Raw genomic sequence first — 26,549 nt, forward strand, 5'->3', positions numbered from 1 at the left:
CCATTAGCCAGACAAATCAAGAAAAAAAGGAAGCAGACTCAAATCAACAGAATTAGAAATGAAAAAAGAGAAGTAACAACTGACACTGCAGAAATACAAAGGATCATGAGAGATTACTACAAGCAACTATATGCCAATAAAATGGACAACCTGGAAGAAACGGACAAATTCTTAGAAAAGCACAACCTTCTGAGACTGAACCAGGAAGAAACAGAAAATATAAACAGACGAATCACAAGCACTGAAATTGAGACTGTGATTAAAAATCTTCCAGCAAACAAAAGCCCAGGACCAGATGGCTTCACAGGCGAATTCTATCCAACATTTAGAGAAGAGCTAACACCTCTCCTTCTCAAACTCTTCCAAAATATAGCAGAGGGAGGAACACTAGCAAACTCATTCTACAAGGCCACCATCACCCTGATACCAAAACCAGACAAAGATGTCACAAAGAAAGAAAACTACAGGCCAATATCACTGATGAACATAGATGCAAAAATCCTCAACAAAATACTAGCAAACAGAATCCAACAACACATTAAAAGGATCATACACCATCATCAAGTGGGGTTTATCCCAGGAATGCAAGGATTCTTCAATATATGCAAATCAATCAATATGATAAACCATATTAACAAACTGAAGGAGAAAAACCATATGATCCTCTCAATAGATGCAGAAAAAGCTTTCGACAAAATTCAACACCCATTTATGATAAACACTCTCCAGAAAGCAGGCACAGAGGGAACTTACCTCAACATAATAAAGGCCATATATGACAAACGCACAGCCAACATCTTTCGCAAAGGTGAAAAACTGAAAGCATTTCCTCTAAGATCAGGAACAAGACAAGGATGTCCACTCTCACCACTATTATTCAACATAGTTTTGAAAGTTTTAGCCACAGCAATCAGAGAAGAAAAAGAAATAAAAGGAATCCAAATCAGAAAAGAAGAAGTAAAGCTGTCACTGTTTGCAGATGACATGATACTATACATAGAGAATCCTAAAGATGTTACCAGAAAACTACTAGAGCTAATCAATGAATTTGGTAAAGCAGCAGGATACAAAATTAATGCACAGAAATCTCTTGCATTCCTGTACACTAATGATGAAAAATCTGAAAGAGAAATTAAGGAAACACTCCCATTTACCACTGCAACAAAAAAAATAAAATACTTAGGAATAAACCTACCTAAGGAGACAAAAGACCTGTATGCAGAAAACTATAAGACACTGATGAAAGAAATTAAAGACAATACAAACAGATCGAAAGATATACGTTCTTGGATTGGAAGAATCAACATTGTGAAAATGACCATACTACCCAAAGCAATCTACAGAATCAGTGCAATCCCTATCAAACTACCAATGGCATTTTTCACAGAACTAGAACAAACAATTTCACAATTTGTATGGAAACATAAAAGACCCCGAATAGCGAAAGCATTCTTGAGAAAGAAAAACGGAGCTGGAGGAATCAGGCTCCCAGACTTCAGACTATACTACAAAGCTACAGTAATCACAAAGACAGTATGGTACTGGCACAAAAACAGAAATATAGATCAATGGAACAGGATAGAAAGCCCAGAGATAAACCTATGCACATATGGTCACCTTATTTTTGATAAAGGAGATAAGAATATACAATGGAGACAAGACAGTCTGTTCAATAAGTGGTGCTGGGAAAACTGGACAGCTACATGTAAAAGAATGAAATTAGAACACTCCCTAACACCATACACAAAAATAAACTCAAAATGGATTAAAGACCTAAATGTAAGGCCAGACACTATAAAACTTAGATGAAAACATAGGCAGAACACTCTATGACATAAATCACAGCAAGATCCTTTTTGACCCACCTCCTAGAAAAATGGAAATAAAAACAAAAATAAACAAATGGGACCTAATGAAACTTAAAAGCTTTTGCACAGCAAAGGAAACCATGAACAAGACGAAAAGACAACCCTCAGAATGGGAGAAAATATTTGCAAACGAAGCAACTGACAAAGGATTAATCTCCAAAATTTACAAGCAGCTCATGCAGCTCAATATCAAAAAAACAAACAACCCAATCCAAAAATGGGCAGAAGATCTAAATAGACATTTCTCCCAAGAAGATGTACAGATTGCCGACAAACACATGAAAGAATGCTCAACATCACTGATCATTAGAGAAATGCAAATCAAAACTACAATGAGATATCATCTCACACCAGTCAGAATGGCCATCATCAAAATATCTACAAACAATAAATGCTGGAGAGGGTGTGGAGAAAAGGGAACCCTCCTGCACTGTTGGTGGGAATGTAAATTGATACAGCCACTATGGAGAACAGTATGGAGGTTCCTTAAAAAACTAAAAAATAGAACTAACATAGACCCAGCAATCCCACTACTGGGCATATACCCTGAGAAAACCATAATTCACAAAGAGTCATGTACCACAATGTTCACTGCAGCTATTCACAATAGCCAGGACACGGAAACAACCTAAGTGCCATCGACAGATGAATGGATAAAGAAGATGTGGCACATATATACAATGGAATATTACTCAGCCATAAAAAGAAATGAAATTGAGTTATTTGTAGTGAGGCGGATGGAGTTAGAGTCTGTCATACAGAGTGAAGTAAGTGAGAAAGAGAAAAACAAATACCATATGCTAACACATATATATGTAATCTGAAAAAAAAAAAAAAAGGTTCTGAAGAACCTAGGGGCAGGACAGGAATAAAGATGCAGATGTGGAGAATAGACTTGAGGACATGGGGAGGGGGAAGGGTAAGCTGGGACGAAGTGAGAGAGTGGTATGGACATATACACACTACCAACTGTAAAATAGCTAGTGGGAAGCAGCCGCATAGCACAGGGAGATCAGCTCGGTGCTCTGTGACCACCTGGAGGGGTGGGATAGGGAGGGTGGGAGGGAGACGCAAGAGGGAGGAGATATGGGGATATATGTATATGTATAGCTGATTCACTTTATTATAAAGCAGAAACTAACACACCATTGTCAAGCAATTATACTCCATTAAAGATGTTAAGAAAAAAAGATTAAGTGAAAAAGCAAGTGTAAAAGCAGTGCGATCTCACTAGGATGGGAGAGTGGAGACCATTTTTTATACTCTCAGAAAAAGGTTTGAAGATTGCCATTAAAATTTTAATTGTGGTTATTCGTGAATGGTGGGATTGTGGACGAGTTATATTTTTCTTCTTTTGCTTCCCTTTTCCAGTCTACCTGCAATGAATGTGTATTGCTCATAAAAAAGGTAACTTAAATTAAAAATAAAGATACCAGTGGACCTTATCTTCATTAAACAGGCTATGACAGGGAATAGTTTAAAAAGTATAATGTAACTAAAAATGCAGCAGCCAAGATAAAGTCTAAGTTGGAAGCAGTAGGAAATAGGTTTTCCATAAAGTAAAATCGAGTTTAGGTTTTCATTAAAGTAAAATCAAGTTTAGTGACAAATTTGAAAAGCATTCCTGGAACAGAGACTAAAAGCAATGAAAATGATGAGAAAACAACATAAAAAGTATTAATCATGGAGAATCAATTAATGAATAGGTGTTTCTAAAGAAAACAAACAGAATAGAGGTATGAAAGTTGTAACAGAAAATCTGTTCATTTAAAAACTTAAACAGAATCCTCCACAAAGTAAATAAACAAACCACCTGAATTTTGAGAGCTCAGGGAGACACACATATTCCAGGCAAAATTAACACAGGATATACACCTTGGTTAACTTTTAAAATTTCAAAGAAATAATAAACACTATAGAGGAACAAAACAAAAACAAACAAACAAACAAACAGGACGGAGGGAGGGATTGGTTAAGAATGAAACCCAGCTAGAAAAAGAACATTGGGTACAAAAGAGATGAGTTCAAAGAAACTCCTGCAAACCAAGTGGAAAAAGTTATTCAAAAGAATAAAATCCAAACTGGACTCAGTAAATGCCTGAGGATGATGAGAAAAATGGCTCAGTTTTAAGAGAAATGGATTGTGACCCAGGAATTCTATCTAAGACTAATCATCGTTTAAGGATGGAGAGAGGAATGGTCTCAGAAAAGCTAAGTGTTCAGGTATTTCCTGGCAATGTTGCTCAGGGACAGTTCTGAGATCAGTGCAGGTAGGGGGTCCCTGTTAAACTATCTACCTAATGTTTTTTCACAAGGAATTCCCCTCCTCCCCCAGCTGCCTGTTCTCTCGGGACTGTGATCATGCAAAACAAACCAAACGTGTGTGTGTGTGTGCATATGTGTGTGCGTATGTGTGTGTGTGCGTATGTGTGTGTGTGTGCATGTGTGTGTGTGTGTGTGTGTGTCCTGAAAGGTCTTTCTTCCCCCTTTTTCATTGTGCTCTTCTAGATTCAAGGTAACTAAATTTCAGAACCATCTGCTTTACATATTTTAACTTACAATCATCCACACAATGTTTGAGGATAACTATTCCTGTTTTCACAGATGAAGGCTCAGAGGCACAGGACAACTCAATGACGTGTACAAGATCCCAGAGCTAGCAAGCAGGGAGCTGACATTTGGACCCAGGCAGTCTGGACTCAGTCAGGCTCTTAATCACTTTTCTGTAGTGAGAACAGTGTTTTTCAAAAGCTTATCAATAATCTTACCAAAAGATCTTTCAGTGTGATCTCTGCTACAAATGAAGCAGAGCTATGCACACTTGAGAATATTTATTGACTGTATTTGCAAGCTGCACCATTTCTTCATGTTTAAAACATACCCTTTTCCTATCTGTTAAGATGGTTAAGAGATCGAATGATTCCAGTATACTAGTTAAATCAGAAGGCATTATATCAAAGGTTTTATTTAGTTTCTTTAGAGCTAAGTGAGGTTTAATGTGTAACTACAAAATAGAGTAAGCACATTATTTACCATATTTCCAGAAAAGAAGTACAATTATGTCAAATCACCTCTATTATACATAATGTTAAGAGCAATATAATAATTAATAATTTTGACTACCACCTATAGTGATTATCAGAAATAAAAGAGAGTAGCCTTTGTTGCTTATTAACAATAGTGTTTAGTTAGTGTTCATCAAAACTGATGTCTCAATAAACATTTTTACATTAACTCTTATGCATACTTAGGATGCCTGGAATTTTAAAATAATCACACTAAATTTCACAAGGAAATTGGGGTTCAAAGAATACGGAAGTTTTGACCTTATACGGTATTAAAAAAAAAACCTTTCTCAAGAAGTTAGTATAATTCTAAATATCACAATTTTAGTACATGGATATTTGTGACTGGTCAACTATCTCTCATAAATTAAAATGACTCTTTTATGCAGTTAGGAAAATTTAAGTTAATACTACCTTTTCACAGTATTAAGGACTTTGTTAAAAATAAAAAGACAGTAGTAAATTTCTCCAGTACCCAGCAGCCAACATATCTTTTTCTAGACATCTAAAGTGTGCTAAATCGAATAATGTCAACCAGATTCCAAGCAGCAGAGCCTGGAGAAAATGTCACTTGGCTATTTCCTGTTCTCTCCTAGCTTCTCTCATAGTTGGACGAGCTAACTCAGTGGCTCCAAGTGCGGCTCCCAGCACCACACTGTCCCATCTTTCTAATGCACTTCCAGAGAAAGATACCGAACATTCGCCCTAACTCAACTTTTAAACAATGAGGGTCAATGAAATAAAGATTTTCCTTCACTTAACACTCTTTGTACTCACTGTCCAATAGTCTTTCCAGTACCTTTTAAACTCTGAGATTGTAAGAAAAATTTTCTCTAAGTTTCATGTTAAAAGGTATTAGGTGACAAACGCCTAAGGCATGTTAGAAATAGATTTAGACATGCCTGAAATACAAGAGTCAGTAACATTTCAGTACAGCTGGAAATCCTAAAGAAATGTACTGTATTCAGCAAGTTTTAGTACCAGATGTACCAATAACTCATCAAAATTGTTTGCATTGTTATGTGAAAATCAAAATTGGGTAGTTTGAGTTACATGGGTGGAAACCATGATAAATATACCTATGGAAATTTCCAGCTTTAGGGAACGCATGTGTAAGTAAGTGACTATGGTACACAGATGCTCTGAATAAACACACCGTAAGAAGGCAGGTAAAGTGGGTTTGATACGACTCCACCTAACATCATGAAAGTTATCTTTTCTCTTGGAAAATTCCCACCATAAGAACCCATCCTAGTACCACTATCTTCAGGAAGGGAAGCAAAGCTCCCATCAGTGTTATTGTTTCTGCCTCGATCAACCATAGAACTAGACTCCCCCAAGATTGACTTTGCTTCTATCTGTTCCTACCTTTCTTTTTTAGACAAATTTACACAGGGATTCTCATAGGGAATAAGGCCCAAGGAAAACTGACTTCTTAATAAAAGGGCACTTGCCTTGATGGGAAAATGTGACCAACAAAGTCTGAACAAGGAAAGAGGAAAGCTGCAAAGCAGCACACACCTTTCCCATTTGGTTGTTTCTAACCCTCTGTGCTTTTAAAAAACCGTATTTTTAGGGAAATGTAAACTGCAGTTTACGTTAATGTTACAGGGTTCTCTTCCACATCTTCTTCACCAACAGAGCTGGCTGGCATGCAGATACTATTTGTAAGGTATAAATATTACTAAAGTTCCCACCTTGGCATATTTATCTAAACAGTCTGTCTGTGAAGTTTCTAGTGGAAACAAAACAAACCATACCTACACTACCAAACCCCCAATTACTAATACAAATAAGCAAAGATAAATATCTAGGTGGTATTTAGGTTAGACTGATGATTTAAAAGCATATTCCATTATATTCTTAATGTATTAAATTGGCATTAAGAGGTAGGAAAACCAATTACATTTATATTTTAATAAAGGTTAATAAAAGCCAAATTACAGCCAACTGTTAAAGCTTTTTTTTTTTTTTTTAAATTCTAGGGTACACACAATGAAAAAAACAGAACAAGAAAGTCAGTTCAGGGGCTTTCTTATGAACAAATGATATCACAGTCTTCCCTGTCACATGCTTCCGAGCAATTCTGTAAATCTAATCGGTCACACAAGACATCGAATGGTGAGTCTCTCACATTTGTTACTTTTAATTCCTAAGTGATCATTATCTAATATTTTCACTTCTGGGTAAGAGAAAAGGCATTTTGGTCCATTAATTCACCTACTCGCTCCTGGAGGACATTAACCAACTCTGCTATTACGAAGATGTGAGTGTCATCAATGTCTTGAATGATGAACTTCTTCCCTAGGGCATTTGACTCATCCAAGTACAGCAGAAATTGCTTCATGGCAGGGTCACTGTTGAGATAAACACATGATGATGAGACACCTTACTGTCAAGTTACCAGAGACCTGAACAATTAGAATTGAGCATGGAGAGTTTTAGGATAAGTTCAAAAGTTCTAAACTGTTAACCAATTCCTCACTCCTTCTCTGCCTCAAGTGTTGACGATTAACAGACACAGCTTCATTTTAGAACTGTTAGTGCAAGTTTAGAAGAAAGAGGCCAGTGATGAGATTTTAAAAGAATAATTTGTCACCGACAAGTGAAAAAGTAAAGCAATGTTCACAGCTTTGTAATTAATAGGGACTCGAAGCACAGCCCTGTTAACTGATTTAAAAATGCCAACGATAGTGTTTGGCTTGCAGTAAATATTCAACTTTTTTTCCCTTCCTTAAAATTCTGAACCTCTTAAGTCTGAACTATCATTCAGAATCTTTAAAGGAAATTCTAACCAAATCTCTTTGAGAACAGTGAGTTCAAAAAGAGATCTAAATTCAATTCTATTTATTTGTGGTTTTTAGTTTGGAATGAATAGGACAGCCATAAGGGAAAGAGATAAAATTTCCTAGGTTTATAGAAATGAGTCTTTTTTAATAAAAACCTGAATTACAACAAAGGCACACTTTAGATCTAATATAATATACAATACTGTGTTCAGCAAAAGGTGAATATAAAAATGTCAAGTTGCATACAGATATTTTTAATTCTTAGAGGAAACATAATCTTACACAATGTTTTGGTTTCTTGAGGGATGTCAACATCAATTACAAAGATAACAATTTAATTCAAAAGAGGTCAGTGTAATTTACTGAAAACCATATACATTTTACTTCTTTCAAGTACAAACAGAGGTACAAGTGAAGCTAACAAAGTAAAGTATTTAGTTCAATAGCTAAATGAGTGCGGTTCATGGTATATATTAACTATGAATGAAGTCAAGCCTTCCTGAAAAAATGATTGTCTTAATTACTTTCAACAGCTTACCTTTAAAATAATTTTATTAACAATTTACTATGCTGTAAAATAATGTGAATAAATAAGTAGGTCTGCCCATGTCAGAAATGACACATTTTAAATTTAGTTTCTAGTATGTTTGTTATCTTAGGTTCAGAAAAGTTAGGTTCTATTGATCCACTTAAGTTTGGCAAAATTCAGTTAAATTCTATAGTTGCAGTATTAGAATGACCATACTAATGTGGGAAATTGATTTGTTCAGAAGTGGTAAACTTGCTCTTCTAAGTTTTATTCACTCATTCAATAAATTGAGTACCCATCATGTGCGTGGTGCTATTCTGGTCTGGGGGATTCAGCAGTGAAGAAAACTTACATTCTAGTGGTAACACTATGACAAACACACACAAAAACAAAGGAAGCGAATGAGAAATGGCAGTGACGACAGTGATATGATCTTGCAAGTTTAAGCAGGGGACTCAGGGGAGGCCTTACTGAGCAGGTGATGTCTGAATACACATCAGAAGGAGGTAGTGAGCAAACCATGAAGTGACGTGGGGTAGACCATCCTACGCAGAGTGAACGGCAAAGCCACAGAGCTGGAGAGGGGAAAGTGGAGGGGAGAGCAGTGGGATACGGGTTAGAACTCCATCTTGATTTAACTTACAAAATGACTTTAATTTTAAACGTAAGGATCATACTGGCTGCTGGGTTGAGAAGAGGTTGGTGGGTGGTGGACGCAACGGTGGAAACAGGGAGACCAATTAGAAGGTGACTGCAGTAATCTTGACAGGACATAATGATTTGGACCTAGGTGGTAACAGGGAAGTTGAGCAGTGGCTGAACTCCAGATATACACCAAATGTAAAGCCCACATAACTTGCTGAGACTGGACTTGAGCTTTGAGAGGAATTAAGGAGACGCCAAGATTTCTGGTCTGAGCAAATGAAGGGATGGAGTTGTCTTTCACTGAGATGAGGAGGAACACAGAAGAACAGGTGTGTAGTTAAGATCGAGAGTCTGGTTTTAGGCAAGTTACATCTGAGATGCCACCCAGGTGAAGAAGTTGAACAGGAAGCTGGATATACAATTCTGGACTTCAGCAGTGAAGTCCAGAATGAGGAGTAAGTCAGTCATCAATGTATAGATGGCATTTAAAGCCATGACAAAGGAGTGAGCAGAGCTACAGAGGAGAGTCCAAGCACCAAGCCCTGGATACCCCAACACCAAAAGGTTAGGAAGAAAAGGATGAACCAGCAAAGCAGACTATAAAATGACCACTGAGGTCGGAAGAAAACTTGAAGAGTACTGGAAGCTAAGTAAATGAAGGATCTCCAGGAAGAGGAAGAGATCAGCTGGGCCAAATGTTGTTAAGAGGAATAGCAAGAGAAGGACTGAGAGCTGACTACTGGGTTCAGAAAGTTACTGGACCTTCCCAAGAGCAGCTTCAGGACCATGACTACAGAGGACAGGGCCTGACTGGAGTGGTTTCCAGACTGAGAGGAGTGAAATTGGAGAAAGTGAATACATACACACCTTCTGGGAAATCCTGCTACAAAGAGCAGGAAAATCAAGTGGGAGCTGGAGAGGGATGTGGAAGCAAGAGTTCCTGCCCCACAGGGCCGCCCACCTGGGGAGGGGCAGTGTTACAGCATGTTTGTAGTTCTGCTGGGAATGATCCAGTACAGAAAGAAAAGTGGATAAAGTGGGAGAAAAAGAGGAAAACTGCTGAAAAGGTATCTTTAAATAGGCCAGGGAGGCTGGGATCCGGTTCCCAAGGAGGGAGGCTGGCTTGAGACAAGAGAATAGACAAGTCACCCACAGTAAGTGTGAGGGAGGGAAGAGTATATGGGCCCAGGTCCATGTGATAAAGACTTGAGGACGTTCTCTTCTGGTTGCTTCCGTTTTCTCAGTGAAACGAGGAACAAAGAAATCAGCTGAAGTGAGGACAGGGACGTTTTCTGAGCTAAGAGAAGATGAAGGTGTGGAATACCATATTCCACCCATTCTAAGAAGCACATTCCCCCCACATCTTAACATCTCCAAAATTGGGATGGGTCTTACATTTAATGGTATGTTACAGTACAACCGGCAGTGATTTTTCTTATAGGTACATAAAATATTGCTAAGTTTTAAAACTGATGAAATCTTAACTTGATGAAATCTAACAGCTTTATTAGGAAAGTGGGACAATAAATGGACTAGGAAATTTAGCTGGTTTGCAGGCTAGCATTAAGGCTCACATGAATTTAATAGTCATGAATTTAAAGTGAGACCAATCAGTATGTTTGTATGTTTTTCTCCAGCCATTAGAGTTGTGGAGGTAAAGGTTCAGAATAGGTAGGGAGCTGGATTGGACCCGACCTGGTTGGTGTGACTGAGAGGGGCGAAGGAGTTGAGTGTCTTTAAGAGAACGAGTATACTGACAGACTGGGTACGGAGGAAAGTGAGGATGCTGGGATGAGTCAGGATGGAAATGCTGGGAGAATCCACAGACTGCAGGTCTGGTAGAATCGAAGGAATTATAGAGCTAGGGTATTAGAGGGAGTGAACTGGAGAGAGGAGGTGGTGGTCAGAGTTAGATGCCTAAAACGGAGATTTTGAAGAGATGGCAGTATTGGTAGGGACGCGGGTAGGTGTGACAATGTGAATGAATGACTATGACAGGACAGAGAAAAGCTCATTGGAAGAAGAGGTCGGGAAACTGAGAGGCCAGGGTACTGAAAGGACTATACATACGAAATCGTTAAGAATTTGTGGAGAACTCTTAAAGAGTGACAAGTAGCCTTCAAAGAATAACTTTCAAGGAAACACTTGGGTGTTTGTAGATGGTTACAAAGAGGAGGATTAGTGGGTGGTCTTGTCAGATTCAGAACTGGGGGGTTTCTGTGGAAGAGGGAGGGAGGATTTCTGGAAGTGGCAATGAGGAACAAGGTAGATACCCATCCCATTTCTTGGCCCAATGGTACAAGAGGTATTAGAGAGAAGTCAACATAGCAGGCTCAGGGGAAAGCTAGGTTTTTATTATAACAACAACAAAAAAGGGGTATTGGGGGAAGATAGAGGGAAAGTTCTGAGAAGAGGCTGAGGATATAGGGGATTCTGCTGCTATCTTACTAGGTTCTAAGGGCAAAGCGGGACATGATGGGGTAGGGGTGAATTTAACAGTCGATGGAGGGACTGCCCTGGTGGTCCAGTGGTTAAGAATCCACCTTCCAAAGCAGGGAACAGGGGTTCAATCTCTGGTCGGGGAACTAAGATCCCACATGCCACGGGGCAACTAAGCCCAGGTGCTGCAACTAGAGAGCCCATGAACTGTGGAGCCCACGTGCCGCAACTAAGACTCGACGCAGCCAAAAATAAATAAATAAATAAATACTTAAAAAAAAAAAAAAAAGAATCCACCTGCCAATGCAGGCGACACGGGTTCAAGCCCTGGTCTGGGAGGATCCCACATGCCATGGAGCAAGTAAGCCTGTGTGCCACAACTACTGAGCCTGCGCTCTAGAGCCTGTGATCCACAACTACTGAGCCCGTGTGCTGCAACTACTGAAGCCCACATGCCTAGAGCCTGGGTTCCACAACAAGAGAAGCCACTGCAAGGAGAAGCCCGCACACTGCAACGAAGAGTAGCCCCCACTCACAGCAACTAGAGAAAGTCCACGTGCAGTAAAGAAGACACAATGCAGCCAAGAATAAATAAAAATTAAAAAAAAAAAATTTAAAGTTGATGGATAGAGCCATAAGGTAATGAGTGTCAAAGGAATGAGGGATGACCTGGAAGTCCGTAGCTTTTTGGGTGACTGAAAACAAGAAAAGTAGGAATACAGGGCCTGGGAATGAGAGTCTAAAGGCTGATAATGACATGAAAGGCAACAACTGCCAGTGAAGGATGGGAGAGACAATAGGGGTCTTTTACAAAGCAAGATAATATGGGACTTCCCTGGTGGTCCAGTGGGTAAGACTCGGTGCTCCCCATGCAGGGGGCCCGGGTTCGATCCCTGGTCAGGGAACTAGATCCCGCATGCATACCGCAACTAAGACCCAGTGCAGCCAAAATTAAAAAACAAACAAGACCAAACAAAAATACAACCAAGAAAGATAATGTAATGGTCACAGATTTAAGCAGATACTGAGGATGTTAAAATTTACATTTGCAGTAACTCCCTAATTTTGGCAATTACACAGAATAAAAATTTAAGTAAGAAATTTTTGTAAAGCAACAACACCCTGTACATTGAGAAATTTCACTGAGGTAAACAATTTTATTAGTCATTAATAGGCAGGCTGTGAAACATAAAAAGAGTTTAAAGAGCAATTCTAGAAAGAATCTGGGGGTAATGAAGCAGGCTGAACGGGGTTCTTTCAGATATTACAGAACTGAAAACGGGGAGGCCCATATGACAGGGAAACAAAGCTTCAGCTTCTTTAAAACTATCGTTTTCCTGCTCAAACAGGTTCTTTTGAACAGGTTCTTGCTCTCAAAGGTTTCTTTTTGAAACCTCAGTTGTTTCCCTATATTGCTCCATGTCTATACAAATAAAATGGGGGTGGGTGGGACAGGGGTGGAGAATTAAAGTAGAGCAATTTAAGAGTAGACAGGTGTGGCGGACAGAAAAAAACCCCTCTGATTTAGTGCCCTACAACCGGGCTGCTTCCTCCCTTCCCTGCAAGGAGGGACTTGCCTTTGTCTCTCGTGTGGTGCCCACTTTACCCTCACAACCTTTATTGTGCTGAACTGTCTTAGACCCCACAAGAATTTCAATAATTTCTACAAAAATCACACACTCAGAGAGGTTGCTTAGAAAGATATACTTTAGGTGACAGGACAAATGATAGTTTTTTTGTTAACCTTTAATATAAATTTTGGGTTTAAATGGAACAATAATGACAAAAAACAAGAACATTATAAAATCTGCTGTCCAAATGTGATACATTATCTTGTTACCATTTGAGCGCAGTGTGTTCAGAGATGACACCAATTTACTCTAGTAATTGGCTGCTACTAGGAGGTATTAGAGATAGCAAGGGTTAAGTGGTTATGAAGACTTTTATCTCCAGAAAGTCTCTAAATAAATTCACATACTTTCAATTAAGTAAAAGCTGAACAACTGAAACCAAGAAGTGCCAGGGGACTCACATCTGTGCTTTTAACCAACAGGTCAGTGTTTTCAAAATTTTTGCCATTTGCATACTACCCTTGTCATTTTAGCCATCTCTTGTAACATCTGCACTACGTATTACTCAAATTTTTTCTTTAAATTGCCTTTAAATCAACTAACTTTTCACCTTAACTTCATCTGGTACAAAATCACCAGTCATCTTGATGTTAGTTTTATTTTTTTCTCAGATAAATTAAGATGGTCATAGAAAAAGTATTTGTGTTCTATCCCTGCAAAATTTGTGCTACTCCAAATCATCTTGTACACCAACTGTACTCCCTATACCTGAGGAAACACTGCTAACACAAATAAGATGAGAACTTAGAAAATGATCAGTGACACACTGAAATAACTGCTTCTAATATCAATTGCTTCAATTAAACTTTTTGAAAGGAGATGGAAAGCAGTCAATTTGAGAATGAATTCTCAAGCATGTATTTGAAATGTAATCTGTAATGATTCAAAAAGACACTCAAAGTTTAAGGGACACTTTGCTAGTATATGTTGAGGGCCTGGAATATCTTGCCTGAATATAGGACTATTCTACATGGGAGTGCCTCTGGGAGAACCTGCTGGCAGGATAAAACCCAAAACCAAGTGCCCATATACATACTTGGTTAAAGTCCTGGGATCAGGGCTAGTGAGCAGGAAAAAATGTCCTTGCCCTGGAAATGTAAAGGGCAGGTATTATCAACACCCTCCTAAAGAACCTTAGTATAGAACTAGGACACCTGCCGGCCACTGGTGGGGGACTCTGACCCCCAAGGAGACAGGAGGAACCCCACAATGAACCAGTAGAACGTAGGGGGACCGGGGTGGGGAGGAGAAGTGGAGGCCAGACAAGATCGGGGCCCCTGAGGCTGGGGAGATCAGGAGAGGCAGGTGGGAGGGACTCTCCAGGAAAAGCAGGAGAGGAGTGGAGGGCGATCGCCTGGCCCACTCAGGCCGGGGAGACTGCAGAGCTCCCAAGCCACTTCCCCCCCCCGCCCCACCCAAAGCCCCACCCAGGCCACGTGGGTCCTGGGGGCATAGGAGGGAGGCCTGGGAGATCAGGAGTGGCAGGCAGAAGGGGCCATCCAGGAGGAGTGGGAGAGGAACAGTGGGCAACTGCCCGGCCCACTGGGGCCAGGGAGCCTGCTGAACTCCCAGGCTGGTCCCCTGCGATCCAAAGCCCCCTCCAGGCTTCGTGGGTGCTTGGGGGCATAGGAGGGAGGCCGGGGAGATCAGGAGAGGCAGGCGGGAGGGGCCCTGCAGGAGGAGTGCAAGAGGAGCGGAGGGCATTTGCCCCGCCCACTCAGGCCCAGGGAGCCTGCTGAGCTCCCAGGTGAGGTCCCCTGCCCTCTGAGACCAGGGGTGGGGGGCATGCCTGGGGCCCTTCTGTTCCTTGAGCCTAAGCCCCACTCCCCACAGCCCCCAGAGCCTTTTCCAGCCCTGTGGGTCCTGAGCATTTGCCCCGCCCACCACCCAAACCTCGCCCTTGCTCAGGCCCCGCTCTCCACATCCAAGGTCTTCCCCCCCACTCCCTTTTTATTTCTTTTCCCTCCTCCTCTTTTTTACTATTGTGGTACTGATGTACCTTCCGGTTGTTGATTCTCTATGTTTTTATTTTTACCTCCTTTCTAACATATCTGTTAGTTTCCTAGTCTAATTTTATTTTTCACTTTGTTATTGTTCTCGATCTTTTTTTTTTTGGCCACCCACGTGGTTTGCGGGATCTTGATTTGTGAGCCTAGGGTCAGGCGGAAGCTCCTGCGGTGGGAGCGCCGAGTCCGAACCACTGGACTAACAAAGAAACTCAGACCCCAGGGAATATTCATCGGAGTGAGGTCTCATGAATATTCATCAGATGAAGTCCTCATCTCAGCACCAAGACCCAGCTCTACCCAACAGCCTACAAACTCCATTGTTGGACGCCTCAGGCCAAACGACCAGTGAAACAGGAAAACAATCCCACTCATTAAAAAAAAAAAAATGAGACAGCAAAAAAATATGTCACAGATGAAGAAACAAGGTAAAAACCTACAGGACCAAATAAATGAAGAGGAAATAGGCAATCTACCTGAAAAAGAATTCAGAGAAATGACAGTACAGATGATCCAGAATCTTGGAAACAGAATGGAGGCACAGATTGAGAAAATACAAGAAATGTTTAACAAAGATCTAGAAGAACTAAAGAACAAACAAACAGAGATGAACAACACAAAAACTGAAATGAAAAATACACTAGAAGGAACCAATAACAGAATAACGGAGGCAAAAGAACGAACAAGTGAGCTGAAAGACAAAGTGGTAGAAATAACTGCCCAGGAGCAGAATAAAGAAAAAAGAATGAAAAGAATTAAAGACAATCTCAGAGACCTCTGGGACAACACTAAACTCAACAACATTCGAATTATAGGGGTCCCAGAGAATAAGAGAAAAAGAAAGGGTCTGAGAAAATATTTGAAGAGATTATAGTGGAAAACTTCCCTAACATGGGAAAGGAAATAATCACCCAAGTCCAGGAGGCACAGAGAGTCCCATACAGTATAAACCCTAGGAAAAACACACCAAGACACATACTAATCAAACTAACAAAAATTACATTCAAAGAAAAAATATTAAAAGCAGCAAGGGAAAAACAAAAAATTACATACAAAGGAATCCTTATAAGGTTATCAGCTGATTTTTCAGTGGAAATTCTGCAGGCCAGAAGGGAGTGGCAGGATATACTTAAAGTGATGAAAGAGAAAAACCTACAACCAAGATTACTCTACCCAGCAATGATCTCATTCAGATTCAACAGAGAAATCAAAAGCTCTTCAGACAAACCAAAGCTAAGAGAATTCAGCACCACCAAACCAGCTTTACAATAAATGCTAAAGAAACTTCTCTAAGTGGGAAACACAAGAGAAGAAAAAGACCCACAAAAACAAACAAAACAATTAAAAAATGGTAATAGAAACATATGTATCGATAATAACTTGAATGTAAACAGATTACATGCCCCAACCAAAAGACACAGACTGGCTGAATGGATACAGAAACAAGACTCATACATATGCTGTCTACAAGAGACCCACTTCAGACCTAGGGACATATACAGACTGAAAGTGAAGGATGGAAAAAGATATTCCATGAAAATGGAAATCAAAAGAAAGCTGGAGTACCAATACTCGTATCAGATAAAATAGACTTTAAAATAAAGACTGTTACAAGAGATAAGGAGAGAGACTACATAATGATCAAAGGATCAATCCAAGAAGAAGATATAACAATTATAAATGTTTATGCACCCAACATAGGAGCACCTCAATACATAAGGCCATGAAAGGAGAAATCAACAGTAACACAATAATAGTAGGGGACTTTAACACCTCACTTACACCAATGGACAGATCATCCAAACAGAAAATAAAAAAGGAAACACAAGCTTTAAATGACACAATAGACCAGATAGATCTACACTGATATTTAAAGAACATTCCACCCAAAAGTGCCAGAATACACTTTCTTCTCAAGTGCACACGGAACATTCTCCAGGATAGATCACATCTTGCGTCACAAATCAAGTCTCGGAAAATTTAAGAAAATTGAAATCGCATCAAGCATCTTTTCTGACCACAACGCCATGAGACTGGAAATCAGTTACAGGAAAAAAAAAAAAGTAAAAAACACAAATACATGGAGGCTAAACACTACTAAATAACTAAGAGATCATTGAAGAAATCAAAGAAGAAATAAAAAATACATAGAAACAAATGACAACGAAAACACAATGACCCAAAACCTATAGGACGCAGCCAAAGCAGTTCTAAGAGGGAAGTTTACAGCAATTCAATCTCACCTTAAGAAACAAGAAAAAATCTCAAATAAACAATCTAACCCTACACTTAAAACAACTAGAGAAAGAAGAACAAATAAAACCCAAAGTCAGTAGAAGGAAAGAAATCATAAAGATCAGAGCAGAAATAAATGAAATAGAAACGAAGAAAACAATAGCAAAGACCGAAAAAACTAAAAGCTGGTTCTTTGAGAAGATAAACAAAATTGATAAACCCTTAGCCAGACTCATCAAGAAAAAAAGGGAGAGGACGCAAATCAATAAAATTAGAAATGAAAAAGGAGAAATCACAACTGACACTGCAGAAGTACAAAGGATTGTAAGAGGCTACTACAAAAAACTATATGCCAATAAATGGACAACCACAAACAAATGGACAAATTCTTGGAAAGGTACAATTTTCCAAGACTGAACCAGGAAGAATTAGAAAATATAAACAGACCTATCACAAGTAATGAAATTGAAACCATAATTAAAAATCTTACAACAAACAAAAGTCCAGGACCAGATGTCTTCACAGGCGAATTCTACCAAACATTTAGAGAAATGCTAACATCGATCCTTCTCAAACTCTTCCAAAAAATTGCAGAGAGAGAAACACTCCCAAATTCATTCTACGAAGCCGTCACCCTGATACCAAATTAGACACAAATCAATCAATGTGATGCACCACATTAACAAATTAAGGAATAAAAACTATATGATCATCTCAATAGATGCAGGAAAAGCTTCTGACAAAATTCAACACCCATTTACGATAAAAACTCCAGAAAATGGGCATAGAGGAAACCTACCTCAACATAATAAAGGTCATATATGACAAACCCACAGCAAGCATCATACTCAATGGTGAAAAACTGAGAGCATTTCCACTAGGATCAGGAACAAGAGAAGGATGTCCACTCTCGCCACTCTTATTCAACATAGTTTTGGAAGTCCTAGCCACAGCAATCAGAGAAGAAAAAGAAATGAAAGGAATACAAATTGGAAAAGAAGAAGTAAAACTGTCACTATTTGCCAATGACATGATACTATACATAGAAAATCCTAAAGATGCCACCAGAAAACTACTAGAACTAATCAATGAATTTGGTAAGGTTGCAGGATACAAAATCAATGCACAGAAATCTCTGGCATTCTTATATACCAACAACGAAAAATCATTAAGAGAAATTAAGGAAACACTCCCATTAACCATTGCAACAAAAAGAATAAAATACCTAGGAATAAACCTGCCTAAGGAGGTGAAAGACTTGTACTCAGGAAACTATAAAACACTGATGAAAGAAATCAAAGATGACATAAACAGATGGAGAAATATACCATGTTCTTGGATTGCAAGAATCAATATTGTGAAAATGACTATACTACCCAAAGCAATCTTCAGATTTGATGCAATCCCTATCAAACTATCAATGGCATTCTTCACAGAATTAGAACAAAAAATCTTACAATTCGTATGGAAACACAAATGACCCCGAATAGCCAAAGCACTCTTGAGAAAGAAAAACGGAGTTGGAGGAATCAGCCTCCCTGACTTCAAACTGTACCACAAAGCTACAGTAATCAAGACAGTATGGTACTGGCACAAAAACAGAAATATAGATCAATAGTACAGGAAAGAATGCCCAGAGATAAACCCACGCACATATGAGCACCTAATTTACGACAAGGGAGGCAGGAACATACAATGTAGAAAAGACAGCCTCTTCAATAAGTGGTGCTGGGAAAACTGGACAGCTACATGTAGAAGAATGAAATCAGAACACTCCCTAACACCATACACAAAAATAAACTCTAAATGGATTAAAGACTTAAACGTAAGACCAGACACCATAAAACTTTTAGAGGAAAACAGGAGAAACACTCTTCGACATAAACCACAGCAAGATATTTTTTGACCCACCTCCTAGAGTAACAGAATAAAAACAAAAATAAACAAATGGGACTTAATTAAACTTAAAAGCTTTTGCACAGCAAAGGAAACCATAAACAAGACAAAAAGACAACCCTCAGAACAGGAGAAAATACTTGTAAATGCAACAACAGACAAAGGATTAATCTCCAAAATATACAAACAGCTCATGGAGCTCAATAACAAAAAAACAAACAATCCAGTTAAAAAATGGGCAGAAGACCTAAATAGACATTTCACCAAGGAAGACATGCAGATGGCCAAGAGGCACATGAAAAGATGCTCAATGTCACTAATTATTAGAGAAATGCAAATCAAAACTACAATGAGGTATCACCTCATGCTGGTCAGATTGGCCATTATCAAAAAATCTAGAAACAATAAATGCTGGAAAGGGTGTGGTGAAAAGGGAACCCTCCTGCACTGTTGGTAAAAAACTAAAAATAGAACTACCATATGACCCAGCAACCCCACTACTGGGCATATACCCAGAGAAAACTATAATTCAAAAAGAGACATGAACCACAATGTTCACTGCAGCACTATTTACAATAGCCAGGACATGGAACCAACCTAAATGTCCACTGACAGATGAATGGATAAAGATGTGGCACATATATACAATGGAATATTACTCAGCCATAAAAAGAAAAGAAATTGAGTTATTTGTAGTGAGGTGGATGGACCTGGAATCTGTCATACAGAGTGAAGTAAGTCAGAAAGAGAAAAACAAATACCGTATGCTAACACATATATATGGGATCTAAAAAAAAAAAAAAAAAAATGGTACTGATGAACCTAGTTGCAGGGCAGGAATAAAGAGGCAGACATAGAGAATGGACTTGAGGACATGGGGTGGGAGGGGGAACCTGGGGCGAAGTGAGAGTAGCATCGACATATGTACACTACCGAATGTAAAATAGTTGGCTGTTGGGAAGTAGCAGCATAGCACAGGGAGATCAGCTCGGTGCTTTGCGATGACCTAGAGGGGTGGGATAGGGAGGGTGGGAGGGAGGATCAAGAGGCAGGGGATATGTGGACATGTGTATGCATATGGCTGATTCGCTTTGTTGTGCAACAGAAACTAACATGGTATTGTGAAGCAATTATACTCCAATAAAGATCTATTAAAAAAAAAAAACCTTAGTATAGCTCCTATAAAATGTGACTGTTAGAAAAAGTATTACACCATGAGAGGCCTACTAGAATGATGCAGTTAGCTATAAAAGAGACCATAAAATTAATCGGTCAGTTGGATAAAGTTGTCAATACTGTCTATCCAATCAGAATGATAATCTTGGCTTAGTCAACAGTAAGCTATCCTTCCTGATAGTAATTAGTTAACAGATACAATTACTTAAAAAATTTAACAAATATTTCTCCATAAATACTGTTATGTTCTGAGAGTGGAATGTTTTAGAAAATTGTTACTGAATGTGAAAATGCCTTTGTTCATATCACGTAAAATATTTTCAAATATTTTAATAGCTATATTGTTTGATTATAAAAATGTCATAACACTTTGTTTAATTAGAATAATCAACTACCTACAATTTTATCTGCAGCTCGGATCACTTCCTTAAGATAAACATCTAGAAATGGAATTATTGTGTTAAAGCATATAAAAGCTCAAAAGACCTATCACAAATTACTTTCTAGATCAGTTGCTTCTTAAGACTGCACTTCCATCATCCATGTCAGCAGCTTGGTGAAAGCCTGCTTTTTAAAAGCTACAGACTGGGGCTTCCCTGGTGGCGCAGTGGTTGAGAGTCTGCCTGCTGATGCAGGGGACATGGGTTCGAGCCCTGGTCCGGGAAGATCCCACATGCAGCAGAGCAACTAGGCCCGTGAGCCACAACTACTGAGCCTGCGCGTCTGGAGCCGTGCTCTGCAATGAGAGGCCGCAACAGTGAGAGGCCCGCGCACCACGATGAATAGCGGCCCCCGCTCGCCGCAACTGGAGAAAGCCCTCACACAGAACAAAGACCCAACACAGCCAAAAATAATTAATTAATTAAAAAAAAAAAAGCTACGGACTGGAAGATAACAGTCACCTCATTTAAAAGCTACCCTGGTGGTGGGGGCGGGGAGGATAAATTAGAAGGCTGGGATTAACATATACACACTACTATATACAAAATACTGAATAGATAATCAACAAGGACCTACTGTATAGCACAGGGAACTCTACTCAGTACTCTGTAATAACCTATATGGGAAAAGAATCTGAAAAAGAATAGATACATGTATAACTAAATCACTTTCCTGTACCCCTGAAACTAATACAACGTTGTAAATCAACTATGTTATATACAATAAAAATTTAAAACGTAAAAACTAAAAGCTACTCTGATGTAACTTGCCAAAAAGGAGGCCTAGTGTATGAACCTTTTCTGCACTGAAACTTGAATTCAATTTATCAAGAACCTATTCTTATCCACTCTGATTCTCACTGTGGTAGTAGAGCTCTAAAGGAACACTAATAACCTGGAATTTAGGGTGAGATTACCCTCCTTGGTTCAATTTTATTAACAAAATTCTTTCAGTAAACAAATATTTACTAAGCACCTCTATATGTATCTCAGGCACTGTTCTGGGTGCCCAAGAAACATTCTGCATTCAGTGAATGTAGCCCTGCAAAGAATAAGAAGCAAAGGCTCACAAAAGATATACAAATGCTGTGAAAGAACAGGACAGCAGTTAGACTGGTTTTGCCTTAGTTCTTATTTGCTTTTCATATACAATAGAGGTTTGGAAGCCAAACCCATAAGGGCAAGACTGGTCTAATAATACCTATTTCTCCAGATTCTTTGCTGTTGTGCTGTAAACTGGCTGGAATTTGCAGCTGTACAACAAATCTTCCTTGCTGAAGCACTTGCCAAACCAACTGTGATAAATATCACACCACAGGTCTGCTCTAGCACCTGGAATTGGACACAGACATTTGTTGAGCATATGCTGCTTGCTTCGGTAACTGCTATGGTTGGCTAGATTCGGGAAAACTCTTGGTGTGAGGCTGGCAGTCGATAGTAGTGGATCCCAACAAAGAGGAAGTTTTCACCAATCTCATTTTGACATAAAAATACAAAAAACTTTAGATTGTGGTATTTGATAAGCCTTGGGAGGAGAGAACCTTACTATATCCAAGTACTTTGATTTTTCAATTCACTGATAGTTGGGCCTAAATGGCCAACATTATACTCTGGCTTATTTGCTTTTTTAACATAGATCTGTATTCCAATACACCTAAATGCTTCATATAATCTATGGATATTATGAGATAAGAAACTGACTTATACTGATACTGTATTATTAACAATCTTCTCTTTGGAATCAAATATAGACATGAGGGAAACTGAAGGACTTTAGTTACCATCATCCCAACATGTGCACCTACACATGAAGGAGGACCCACAGGCCCTGGCCATGCCCTTTATGAATCCATTATTGCTTAGGCCTGGAGTCTTCTTGGAAGATCTGTATCTTTGGGAAGACAGTTACCCTTTAGAAAAATTGTGCAGGCTACACTTTAGACTTCACTTTGAAGGGAAAAATTAGTTTTGCAAGGATACTATCCATCTGCAAAATAAAATTAAAGTACACTGTAGTCTTGCTGCAAAACCATTCTCCATAGGGGAACTGATTATCAAACTTAAGCTGATTGCTTCTCAAACTTAAAATGCACTGTGTCAAGATCCTTTTTTATGCACAATTCTGTATGCACAATTTATGCACAATTTAGTAGATATGGGGTGAGGTCTGAAAATTTTCATTTCTAACAAGCTCCAGATGACGCTATTGCTGCTAGTCTGGAGAACACATGGAAAAGCAAGGTGATCAGCACCCAGGCAGAATTCAGAGGCTGGTAACAAGCAAACTAGCGGAGAGCTTGCCGGATCAGGAAAGAAAACTAAACCTCAGTTCCTCTTACAAATCTGTAGTCTTTGTTCTTATGGCTAAACTGACAGTCTACTACTGAAATTCTGAGTTTCCCAAAGTTCTGCTCTTTAAAATGCAGCCTAGCATTATTAAAAAAAAATAAAATATAGGTGTAATACAATCCCAACCATCATTCCAAAAGGATTATTTTGGGACTAGACTAAATTATTCCAAGGATATTCTCGAATAGGTAACAATGACAAAGAAAAAAATGGATGTGGGATGGGATTAGGAAGAGTAGCAAGGGGAGTGAAACTCTGTGATAAAGGAGTCATCACACATCATTAGGGAAGGAAATAAATGGTGTTGGACAATTATTCAGCTATTTGATCAAAAAAAAAAAAAGGCAGCTAATTTAGATCTTCACCTCATAATATGCCCCTCCTCTCAATAAATTCTAGATGAATGAAACTCAAAATATCAATGAAAATAAAAATATGAAAACCCTAGGACAGAGGTGAATATTGATCAAATCCAGAATGAAGATTAACTTTAGAAAAATCAGAAGAAACAAAAGGGAAAAAACCGAGAGCCGACACTGTGTGTGTGTATCCTCTGTGTTAAAAATAATGTTAAAGGACCAACCGGGGGCTTCCCTGGTGGGGCAATGGTTAAGAATCCGCCTGCCAATGCAGGGGACACGGGTTTGAGCCCTGGTCCGGGAAGATCCCACATGCCGCGGAGCAGCTAAGCCCGTGCGCCACAACTACTGAGCCTGCGCGCTAGAGCCTGCGAGCCACAACTACTGAAGCCCGTGCACCTAGAGCCTGTGCTCCACAACGAGAAGCCACCGCAATGAGAAGCCCGTGCACCGCAACGAAGAGTAGCCCCCGCTCGCCTCAGCTAGAGAAAGCCCACACGCAGCAACGAAGACCCAACTCGGCCAAAAATAAATAAATAAAATTAAAAAACAAAAGACCAACCAGGAAAATGTTTCTATTAATTATGACAAAGTAATAAGAAAAATAAAATACAAACATTAGCTTAGAAGTGTTTTCCAAAAGACAACGGCACAGCATGCTTAGAACTTCTGGGATCTCAATCCGTCTCTTGGCTTTCCCAAGTGAACACCTCTCTCCTCTCTAGCGGTTTATTTTTATCAACATACCTTCTAGTCTCTCACTTTAAAACAATGAAAATAACAAAAACCAGAGTCCCTTAACATATCCTTCTTCAGCTACCGACCCATTTCTTTATTCCTTTGCTCATTATCACAACAAAACTCCTCCACATGGTCTCTACTTCCTTGCCCCGCTTTCCCTTTCCAAAGTACTCCAATCTGGCGTCTATCCCACCTCTCCATTAAAAAGCTCTCATAAAAAACCGATGACCTCCAGTGTGCCTTCATCTTACCCCACCTCTCATCAGCACTTGACACAGCCCACTCGCTTTCATCAACCATTCCCTTAGTTTCCCTCCTACTTCACTGGCTTCACTGACAATACAATTTATTGTACTATCTTTTTTCATACTAGAGCTTCAAATTCCAATGTGTATTTTAGTACCTGGTGAAATACTTTGGGTATAGAGTTAAGAAATTAATTTCACCTGTTTCATTTTATTTAGTGTGGCTACTAGAAAACTTAAGAATACATATGTGGCTCACATTACATTTCTACTGGACAGTGCCGCTCTAAATGCCAGAGATTCCTAGGGTTTGGTCTTGCTCCTCCCCCAGCCTTGCCATCACAGAAACAGTACGGTCATCCATATAATGGCTCACATTAGAGGCAGAGAAATGTAGACAGCAGTAATCTCAGACAATGGGAGTGTCCACGGGGCAGGATTCCCAAATGAGACAGAATTGTTTGGTGGGGCAAACAAACAAGTGGAGACTGAGCAAGACTGGTCCAACAGTTCAGATTTTCAGACTAGGCATAATTAAGCCCTACATTAGCTTTGAGGAGCTCAACTCTGCCCATAGTTTCTAGTTTCTCCTTTGGAATGTGTGCCTAGCTTAAGAAACCTTCAACTCGCTCTCTTGTTTTCTTCTCTTTTTTACAGACCAAAGTTTGTGTGACTTAGGCAGACCCTAAAATTCTAGTCAATCCCTGACGATTTGAGAATACAAACACTGTTCCCCTAAAGAGGGTTAATGTAACAAACATGCTGCCACTGACCAAAACTTGTTGGAAATAATGCCAGTTACATCAATTCAACAGAAACACTGAAATCTGGCACCAGGAAGAAACTTAGCAACAAAATCTGTCCCACTTGATGAACTGGGAAACTGGGAGATTGGGATTGACATATATACACTATTATGTATAAAATGGATAACTAATAAGAACCTGCTGTATAAAAAAATAAATAAAATTCTAAAAATCAAAAAAAAAACCCATCTGTCCCACTTGTTATTAAGTAAGAAAAATGCAGTTGAGAAAGCTGAAAGACTTGAATCATTCAAATCTTAAGAACAAAAGAAAAAAATGGACTTTGGAAGGGATTCACATACAAATCAAGATTCAATGTGCAGATTTAAAATTTGTTAAGTATCAAAACTACTAACCATTCTATAAGCACTCCTTTCAAGACGTTGACCATCTTTTCCCAGTCAGAAGGTGCAGATGACCTTAAAAATGCTAATAAAAGGATAAGGTGACAAAATACAAAAGCATCAACTTCAATATCCTTTGGTGGTTTACTTCTGAAAAGAGGCAAAAAATTAAATGGCAAGACTAAACATATAAGTCTATGAAAGACATAAAGCTAACATTAGGAAAACATACAGGTATTCTGATCTTTTAGCAAAATTAAAATGAGTCTATTGGAATATTAACAATGCATAAATCTTACTTGCAAACAAATTCTGCCTGCTGTCAATCCTAATGAAAGCATGGGCCCTAACTCCACAGCAGTGTCCCCAATCCAGGTTTAAAACATGTCCACTAATCAAAAGATTTCTTTTCCTAATCAGGAGTATGATAAAAGGTAATATCCTTGGAGACAGGAATCACAGGATGCTAGCTCTGAAAGGGGACTTAAAAATTACATGGTGAGTCCGACCACCTAGTTTTACATATGAAATGGAGCGAAGAGATTAAGCCGCAGCTCCCGGCAAAAAAAAAAAGTACAATCCATGCCTCCAGATCTTGTGTTCCTCTGCCAAATAAAATATGTTCCCCAATGATGTGCGCTTGAAGGAAAAGAACCCACTCAGCGCACGCCAAGTTAACCCTTCTTAAACTTCTACACTTGGGTACCGGGCAATGCCTCCCCGAAGGAAATCCACCGTTCAATTCCCGCGGGGCAGCCGCCCGGCCTCGTCAGAAAGGGCCCAGAAAGGGGGCGGAACACCGCCCTATACCCCCGCACCTGAAAGACAGGCTTCTGGGACTTTCCCCCTCCTCCTCTTTTTCTTCGAGACCCCTCGACCTTACAGGTACCCCACTCTCCCCTCTTGCGCCAAGAGCCGACGCCACGAACCTCCGCCCACAGATCCAGCAGCGTTTCAGCGTCGCCGACAGACTGCGCTTGCGCCGG

The 26,549-nt window shown here is 39.4% G+C and overlaps 1 long non-coding RNA gene across 2 annotated transcripts; it reads right to left on the reverse strand.

Annotated features, from left to right (window-relative positions):
- Positions 1–6,830: 6,830 nt before the first annotated feature.
- Positions 6,831–26,541, reverse strand: LOC132376212 (uncharacterized). Of its 2 annotated transcripts, XR_009506240.1 has the most exons (4): positions 26,493–26,541; positions 25,576–25,648; positions 8,723–8,826; positions 6,831–7,290 (listed from the first exon to the last, which is right to left on the reverse strand). It is a non-coding gene; the product is annotated as an uncharacterized LOC132376212 (long non-coding RNA). The 2 variants fall into 2 exon arrangements; XR_009506241.1 differs by lacking the exon at positions 8,723–8,826.
- Between the last annotated feature and the right edge of the window lie 8 nt (positions 26,542–26,549).

Source organism: Balaenoptera ricei, chromosome 12, assembly GCF_028023285.1.
Source record: "Balaenoptera ricei isolate mBalRic1 chromosome 12, mBalRic1.hap2, whole genome shotgun sequence".
Taxonomy (NCBI): domain Eukaryota; kingdom Metazoa; phylum Chordata; class Mammalia; order Artiodactyla; family Balaenopteridae; genus Balaenoptera; species Balaenoptera ricei.